The sequence below is a fragment of the Rhinolophus sinicus genome, chromosome 2 (assembly GCF_057876585.1).
Source record: "Rhinolophus sinicus isolate RSI-liver-muscle chromosome 2, RSI-T2T, whole genome shotgun sequence".
Taxonomy (NCBI): Eukaryota; Metazoa; Chordata; class Mammalia; order Chiroptera; family Rhinolophidae; genus Rhinolophus; species Rhinolophus sinicus.
The window spans coordinates 87641504-87650493 of NC_142502.1; the positions used below are offsets into that span (position 1 = coordinate 87641504).

The 8990-nt window shown below is 43.4% G+C and overlaps 1 long non-coding RNA gene across 2 annotated transcripts; it reads right to left on the reverse strand.

Moving 5' to 3' along the window:
- Positions 1 to 260: 260 nt before the first annotated feature.
- LOC148758810 (uncharacterized) lies at positions 261 to 6450 on the reverse strand. Of its 2 annotated transcripts, XR_016020306.1 has the most exons (4): positions 5623 to 6442; positions 4054 to 4212; positions 3719 to 3845; positions 261 to 3219 (listed from the first exon to the last, which is right to left on the reverse strand). It is a non-coding gene; the product is annotated as an uncharacterized LOC148758810 (long non-coding RNA). The 2 variants fall into 2 exon arrangements; XR_016020305.1 differs by having other exon boundaries at positions 3719 to 4212; positions 5623 to 6450.
- Positions 6451 to 8990: the final 2540 nt, after the last annotated feature.

An 8990-nucleotide genomic window follows, 5' to 3' on the forward strand; every position in this document is an offset into this window, starting at 1 on the left:
AAATTCTATACTCTTGGACATGTGGGAACAAAGTTCTTAGGCCATGGGGCCATTGTCCTCTCAACTTATATGCCATTAGCTGCCACCTACTCCAGCTACTGGTAAGGTTAGAGCAGGAGGTGAGGATGCAGCAAAGCCTATTTACCTCTACCTAGCTGTAAAGCTTTCTATTTATGATCCACAGCAGAGACACTTAACTTGCAATGTGCCCTCTCCCCCTTTGGTAGTCTGGAGAAATGCACGAGGTAAAATCCGAAGGATTGCCAAGGACACCAATTTTATTGAAATGCAGTTATCAAAATATTAAACATTTAAGTCTGCGATATAATAGATGTGCTTCTTTATTAAGTTACAAGATCTAGGAGTGGGTTTAATAATGACTATAATTCCCAAGTGGTGGTGCACAGAAACAATAGTTTGAGGTATTTATAACACGTGGCTATCTGATTCCTAGCGATGACAGTCATAGGTACTAATACTGCTGTGGTTTGCTGCCTATTTTCCTCATGAAAAGAAATGCTAAATTTTAGTTAGAGGTTAGGGAAAAACAGAAATTTCTTTTTCCTATCCAAGTTCTTAGATCTCCTGATTTCCATACTCAGGTCCCTCTGGATTTGGAGAATTCTCAATCTATAGTAATTCAGGTTTTTATAAGTTATACGTATGTAGGTGGAATTAAAGAAGCAGAGAGCAAGGTTGACAGCCTGACTGACTGACAGACAGGTTGCTCAGGCAGACCCTCACAGGATGTTTACACTTCAGTGAGTGCCCTGTGGTTCCTGAGCCTGGTCCTGGTTACCAAATGTTCAGAAACTCAGTTTGTATCAGTTCTTCCAGGGGCACCCTGGCTTTGGAAGATTGATTCATAAAAACCAAAGTCACAGGAGACTTACTGATTTTTAAACAAACAGACAGACAGACAAACCAACAAACAAAGCCTGCTTCCGGTCCTTGGTTCTTCTCTTCTTCCAGATCCCATAGAGTGACTTATCATTTAGGCCTATCCATCAGCAAAAGAAATGTTGATTAAACATTCCAATATATGTGTAATGTTTACTTCTAAATTACACACATACTGCGACTGTGCTAATATGCTATGAATAATGTGAATACAAACACATAAATCAAAATAAGACACATAAGACTTTAAAAGGAGACTATGAAAATGATCGGGCTAATTAGATACTTCCTATATTTAATAACAAAAAAAACCCTGACATATTTCTTTCTTTCCCATGATATAGTACAATCTTTTTATTCTTTCTGTTTCCTTTTCCAATAATGTTTTTCAAAGTTGCTTGCAGAATGTAGGCTATCCTTCTTTTCTTTTATGTAATGGTAAAAATGAACACCGTCAAATGTAAAATTCACTTTGACTTGCAGCTCTGCTCTTCTCCAGCCTACATTACACTGATTCCTAGTGTCAGTGCAATGTGATGATACTAAGCTAAATATCGTCTCAACAAAAGTGTTTGGACATGACATACTTAGGATTTTACCTACGAGCAACAGCATGTTTTTAGATTCATAGGAATTAGTTTCCATTTCTCCAAAAATGTCCACCCACTTTGAATCCACAGGCTTGTTTTGAAAGACCAGCTGTGTGTCAATCAAGTCCTTAGCATCTATACATTTGTCATATAGGCTATCCATGTCTAAAACATCCACCATGTTTAAACACTCTGAAGCACACTGCATGTCATCATAAGTTAAACATCTCGTTCTCAGCGAAAGTGGTTTTAAAGCACAGAGGTCATCTGAACTGGTGAAATCAAAACTGGATTCCAAATAAGTTACGGTTTTAGTAAAGAAATTAAGAAAGTCCTGCTTAACGAGGCTGCTCTTTTCTGGTGACATTTTCTTTTAGTTCTGAAGCAGTCTTATTTCCAAAAAATGAATCATTTTTCCACCGTATGAGTTTTTGTCTCAACCTATATACATAATATCGAACAGCTCATGTGCAGTCAGTTGCTCCCATTCTAGGCTCTTTATGGCCTCTTCAAAGATCATTGAACAGCTGGGAGAAACAGCATATAAACTTCTGTTTTACTGTAATCCTTTCCTCCATTCTCATCCTCGATATATTTCCACATCAAAGGACATTCTTCTTGACCCACACTTTGAAAATATGATTTTATGGCAGGCCAACATTTTAGCATCCTTTCTATGGCTGGGAGCAACGACATCCATCTTGTAGGCATATGTCTAAAGAGGTTATGTCCTTCCATTTCTATAAATTCAAAAATCGCACTAAGTGCTTCTGCACATTTTGAGGAAACTGAAAAGTGACCAAAAACTTTCATTATGAAAGTCTCAATATCCCATGTAAGCAAATCACAACCCCTTTTGGCAATGTTGTATACATGAGGGGCAGGACACTGGACACGTAAAATCTTTTCATTTTCTTTGTTAAGAATTTTATAGACTGAATGGAATTTGCCAAAACTTACATTTGCACTGTCTAATGAAAAATGCAGATAGATGAGCTAAGTCTAGTTTGTATCTGGACAAAATATCAACATAGTTTGTTTTATGATTTCAGCAGTTTCATTAAAATCCTCATCGAAATCAAGAAGATAATTTGAAACTCCATCTTTCAAGTCAAAGTACCTAAGGGTTAGCGGGAACATGTTTTTGTTGCCATGATTCAGCTCATCGCTTGAAGTTGCTATATTGAAGAAAACATGATTGTTGATAAGAAAGGACAGAATCAGCTCTGTGTTGTAAGGGGCCAACACATCTGTGACCAAAATTTCTCCTTTTGTTCACCCACAGGATACTTCAGTTGCAACCTCTGAATCAGGAAATGTCACTTTACTCAGTCTCATAAAACAATCAAGGGAACAATACGGTAATGCATGTTTGTTTGTGTGATATGCCCAGGCTAATCCAGCAGCTGCTATTTTCAACAGAACACTGGTGTCTTTTGGGGACCTAAAAACACTTTCAACTGGTTCAGAGGCCCTTGCCCATCTCATCCTGGACTTGTGAGATACAGGCCTCATATGTGCTCTCACATCCCCTTCTCCACCATGCCCAACCCCAAATTCTTTTCCGCATACTGTGCAGTGTGCTGTTTGGCTTATTTACCTCCCTAATCCAGTTGTAGGTGTCCTTCCATCTGTCATTAAAATAACACAGCCGTTTTGCCGTCTTTTTCGGTGTTGGGATCATGCTTGCGTTGGTATTATAATCGTTCTCATTTTCATTATCTGATCTCTTAGAAAACATGGTCACAATAGTCAATGTTAAAAAATGAAACAAGCACTATCCTGATACAAAGCACAACAGTTAATCCACCGTCAAACATGATCTGTTAATACTCATAATTATAACACACTTAAGTCGCAGCTCTCTGACTGATGCAACAATGAACAGATAAACCATTATTGTTAACCACAAATTATGGTTGCCAACATCAGTGGTCAGGGGGAGAGAGGGCAACAGCAGCTACAGAAGGTGCATAATCTATGCCATATCCATCTGACACTGAAGACAATCTTGTTTTCAGCCCTTCTTTTTTGGATCACTATATGGGCTTTGTACTTTTCCTCCAAACTTCCGCACTCATGACCTTCCACATTCTAGGCAAGGGTCTGCCTGAATACTTTCAATGCTAACATTGGGAAGACGGGTTACCCTACTAGGGTCCCCACTAACCCAAGGGCTAGGTCTCCAGAGGCAGGAATGTAGGCACATGAAGCTGGAGACTCCTTACCTTGCTGCCCTGATGGTGTGGAACTTCTCCAGGATATATCGCACAGGTTCCTCTTCTTTAAAGGTGATAAAAAAGAAACTTGTCTTTTGTTAGACTCTGGATCCAATGAAAACTCAATGGTCTCAATCTGGAAACACAGACAAAGCTCAAGACAAAGCTCAAGGCTTCCCCTTACTTAGGACCTAAAGGGAACTCACCAGAGAAAAGGCACCCAAAAGCCAATGAGGAGGAGAAAGAAGCCTGGCTGAGAACTCCAGCCAGACTAGGAAGGAAGGAAAAAAGAAGCCACAGGTGGCTGGTGGGGGACATAAACTACACCCTGGGGAGACACTCACCTCCCCAAACTTGCAAAAGTACTCTCTTATCTTCTCCTCAGTGGCTTCAGGGTTCAGACTCCCCACAAAGATTTTCTTTACAGGATCCTTCTTCACTGCTAAGGCCTTTCTGGGGTTCATGCTATGGCCACCCAACCCATGCCCCTCCTGGTCTAGGACCTGTTCCAACAGAAGAGAAGGCCGACCAACCATGCAGATTTGCTCAGGACCAACAGGTTTGGGGACTTTCAGTGCTAAAACCAGAACGAAGGGATTTCCCAGGTTGAGGGACTTTACAGCACTAAAACTGGGATTGTGGAATTTTCCAGGAATGGGATTTAAAGTGCTATAACTGGGACAATTCCTTCTGAGAAAGGAGTCAGGTGGACTCCGGTTCTAATTCTCACAGGCATTTCCTAGCAGCATTACCCCTGCAGGGCTAGTCCCTTCTCTATGAGCCACAAGACTCCACCACAGGTTCACAAAATATGTCATCCCCTCCAAACACATCACATTCTACCTGAGCCTGACGGCCCAATTTTCCCTAACCCTGAAATTGGGCTGGTTTATCTACACACACATAACTCAGTCCTCGTTCCCCTGGAGCCTTCGTCCATGCTGTGTGCCCTTCTGCCTGTCCTGGCAGTCCCAATCTAAGACTTGCTTCCTCCAGAAGCAGGGATTGAGCACAGGTTGAAGCTGGGCTGCTGGGCCTGGAAGCCTTGCTGTTCTACCCCCTACTCACTGTGTGATCTCTTCTATTTACTGAATCTTCTCTGAACCTGAGTTTTTTTCCTTAAATAATAATACCTATCGCATTGCATCCTTGGATGCTTCTACTCCTTACATGTGAAGTGTTGAGTGCAATGCCCCAGACAGGCACATAAACAGGGAATAAATGTCCACTGTCCTCTTCCTGGAACACTCCACCCCATATACTTCTTACTCCTCACTTAAATATTTACAGGATCAAGTCCTTACCCTCTACTTCCCCCAGTGTACTTGGCCACACGCAGCTCAAACTGATGGTGATCGTGATGTACACAAATCCTGTACACAAGGGCCCTTGATGGAGTACGTAGCTTACCTTCTCCCCATTAGCTGCATCTTTAAAGAGGATAAACCCCAACCCTCTTGATCTTCCAATATTGGGACTACAGCTCCCACAGGTTGGGGGTGGGGGGGGGTGGGGAAAGGACAGGCAACCTCACCTATCGGGCCCTGGGTACTCCTCACAACTGGAAGTAAGTTTGGTTTAAAAAACAAAACCAAAATCCAACCCTCTTATCAAATTGCTATCATCTATCTGCCTTCCTCTGAACCCAAATATCACTCTCAAGGAACCTGGCCTTCCTGGGGTCGAGACTGAGGTCAGTGACTCCATGCTCAGCTGGAGAGGAGGATGAAACGAGGGAAGGCGGAGGATGGACGCCTTGGCCGGGACGCGCGGCGGGCCCAACTTGGAGCCGGCTCGCTCCAGGTCCAAGCGCACAGCTTGGGTAGGGCACGGTTACCAGCTCTATCCGCCAGGCGCTTCCAGGACGGCGCCGAAGTCCACCCAACAACTCCCGCCAACCCCACAGCACCTACCCTACGTCCTCCTCTTTCCTGCCGCAGGTCTTCTGGTCAGTCGCTGCCCTTCTGGGTCCCGGTCGAGGGTGCCCCGGTCCAGATCGGCGACTCGCCTTCGGGGACAGCCTCGTGTGGGCTCTCAGCGGCGCCTGTTGTCTCCATGGGCTGCTCTCCCTTGTCTGCTTCTAATATACTGGGCAGACCTGGCCGCTCCGCTCACTGCGGTGGACGCCGCGGAGCGAAATTCATGCCCATCCAGCCTCATCTCGCACCATCTCAGTTCTGCAGGTGCATCCGGCCGAATTTATAAGGCCCAAGTTGGGGACGGAGCCCTTTCGACCAAAGCTCATGCTCATTTGCAAAACCAGCCTGACACTCAGCCGTGCTCCGGTGTCCCATTAGCCTCCACAGCGCGCGTTCTAAATCCGGGGGAATTTGTCTTTTCGAACACAGCGCTGCCCCGGTGCTGCAGAGGGTCTCCGAGATCCGGTCGGATGACCTCCTGGCAGAGCCTGGCGGGAGGCCGGGATGCCCATTCCTGTCCGCTGATGCTGCAGCCTCTCGCTCCCGTGCTCGGGTCTCAGGGCTTCACGGAAGTGAAAAAGAGCCCAAATAAGACAAAATTAGTTCGAATCCCCGAAGTAAAACGGCTCAAAGCAAATTTAAGGAAAGCAAATATAAATGAGAAAAGTACAATTAAGGAAAAGCCAGTTTTTGCAAAGGCAAAGCAAACAACTGAAATTCAAGGGGGTGAATTTAAGGAAAGATAAAACGTGAATCTAATTTCAAATTTAGGATATTTATACCGTGTTTTATTTAGACCTCGATAAGCAAAAATTCACTCTTAAGGAATCTTTTCTTATTTGATTGCCTTTCCTATAAAAAGACAGCAGGGGGCACTAGACGCTCTAGTTTCATTCAGGTAGGCAAGGCGTTTAGCCTTGTCAGTTATTTTCAAACATCAAATAATTTACTCTTAGAAAACGGGATGGTTAAAAAACTTAACAGTAAATGGGGAAAACAGGGCGATGCTCTATGTAGGAAAATGTTCATACGGAAAAGGTAACGATGTCTGTATTACCACCTGTTGACTAAGGAATAATTTCCTGAAAATGTTGTGGAGGAGGATCAATTGCAGGACATAAGGGGGAATTTTGAAGTGGGCTCTGAAAGAGGCAGGGGAGTGAAGAGTGACCACAGGACAACAGCTGACTCCCTGTCCTAGGCCTGCTCTCTGGACCTATTTTGAACTTTTGCCAAGAACATGGGACTTTCATGCTAAAACTAGGACTGAGGGGTGTGGGGACAAAGCCAGGAGAGCAGTTTCCAGACTCTCTGTCTCACGTGGAAAGGTGCTGACTCTGGTAGTAGATGGTCATCAGCTGTGACTAGTTGGCCATCAGCTGTTATCCATTAGCCACTAGCCACTGATATAACTGCCGTGGCTAAGCTAGCAAGCGCGGAGTGTGGATTGCAGAGGGGTGGATTGCAGTTAGCAAGTGAGATTGGTTGGCAAAAAAGCAGTCGGTGGGTTGCGGATCGTGTGGCTCCTGCTTCCTGTGTCTCCAACCCTGCTGGCAGCGAGACTATAGTGGTATGACTCCCCAACTATGGCTCCATGGGTGTTCCTTTTTGGCCTCACCATGTCCTGCGTTCTTATGTGGGGAGCAGGACCAGAGACCCCACATGACACCCTGCTTGACAAGGGGTTTCCCAGGATTGGGGACTTTCTTATAAACAATAATAAGAAAAACTAACATGTAATGAGTACCTTTTGTGTGACAGCCACCTTCTAAGCATTTTACCGATATCAACTTTCTTTACTCTTCACAGCTCTCTGAGGTAGATACTATGTCATCCCCGTTTTACAGAGGAAGTGACTGAGGCAACTTGCCAAAGGCCATGCAAACAGCTGAGAAAGATCAGATCTAGGCTTTAAAAAAGTGTGTGCCAGGTTCTGAGGTCATTCTGCCTTGGTTCAAGTCATGGCTTCATTGCATATATTATTAATATGGAAAAGCACATAACATTATGACTGACACATAGGAAATAATAGTGTTTGCTAGGTATTATTATTTAAAGAGTGGTCTTTGCTCTCCAAGAGCTTCAAATCTACTGTAAGAGATTGATACGATTCATAAAACAGTAGCGGTGCCTATTGAATGGATGAATGGGATAGATAACAGCTGCATGTAAGTGCTCAGAGGAGGGAACAGAGTAGTCAGGTCTGGGACACAGATTACTCAGTGTGGCGCCTGCTTAAAATTCTACCTGCGCAACAGGTATTAGCCTCTGATCCTGAATGGCTTGAGCTAATCATCACATTCTTTGTGGTTGATTATCTTATGAGTGTGAGTTTAACTAAAAATATAGTCAATTTTTATTGTCACTAAAATTCTGTTACAGAATGGTGTGATATCTGTTTTTTTTTGTTTGTTTTTTTAGCTGGAGGAAGCATTTATTAATTTCACAAATACATATCTGTTCGACATCAAGCCCTGGAATAGGACTCAGAAATAAATATGGTGCTGAGTCCGAAATTGACTCTGGAGTGAGGAGGATGGGAAGAGATTTTATTTTAATGGAAACCGGAAGTCTGAGAGGGAGCCAGCAAGGAAGGAGTCAAAGAAACCACACTGCTGATGCCCTGAGCAAAGGCCCTTGGTGGGAAGAGGGCTTCATGCCTTGTGAGAACCAAATGATGGTACTTGGTTAGGGCTGGAGAATTGTGAATTAGAAGCAGGGTGAATTGGTTCAGCAACAAGCTGTACTCACAGAGATCCAGGGCTATGTGTGGTTTTTCTGCCTCTGAGTCTTCTATTTAAATCCTCCAGACTGTGCAGCCTCCAGATGTTGCTGCATGGAAATTTTACATCATTGGGGTGAGAGGTAATCTTTGTGCTTAGCTTGTTTTTCATTAATTGTCCTTTACCGAGTTGCTGTGTGTCTGCGTATACTTAAGCCCCAAAGAGCCTCTGTCTTGAATGAAATGACTCATCACTCTTCTGTTTTGCTTAACAGTAAAAGAATTATGTTCTTTTCTATGGTAAAATGGATTTACATACCTCCACTGGCATACATGTCTAACTTTATGTTACCCAAATAGACTTCTTGGAAATAGAAAAACAAATATTAAAGATAGCTCCATCTTTCCTATTCTATTAGTCTGTCTGGGGCCACTACTGTACCAGTGATACTTGGAGTGTAAAAATCAAACAGAAAATTGGCTTTGTGATAAAGACGACATGATGTACAGGGTTAATCCATGTGATTTCTTCAGAGCTCTTTGAGCAAACAACCCTTAATGCAATAAAAACGGCATCTTTGAGAAAAAGCAGGTTATCTTGTCTGATAAAGCTGCCATTTCTCAATACATTAATGTTGCG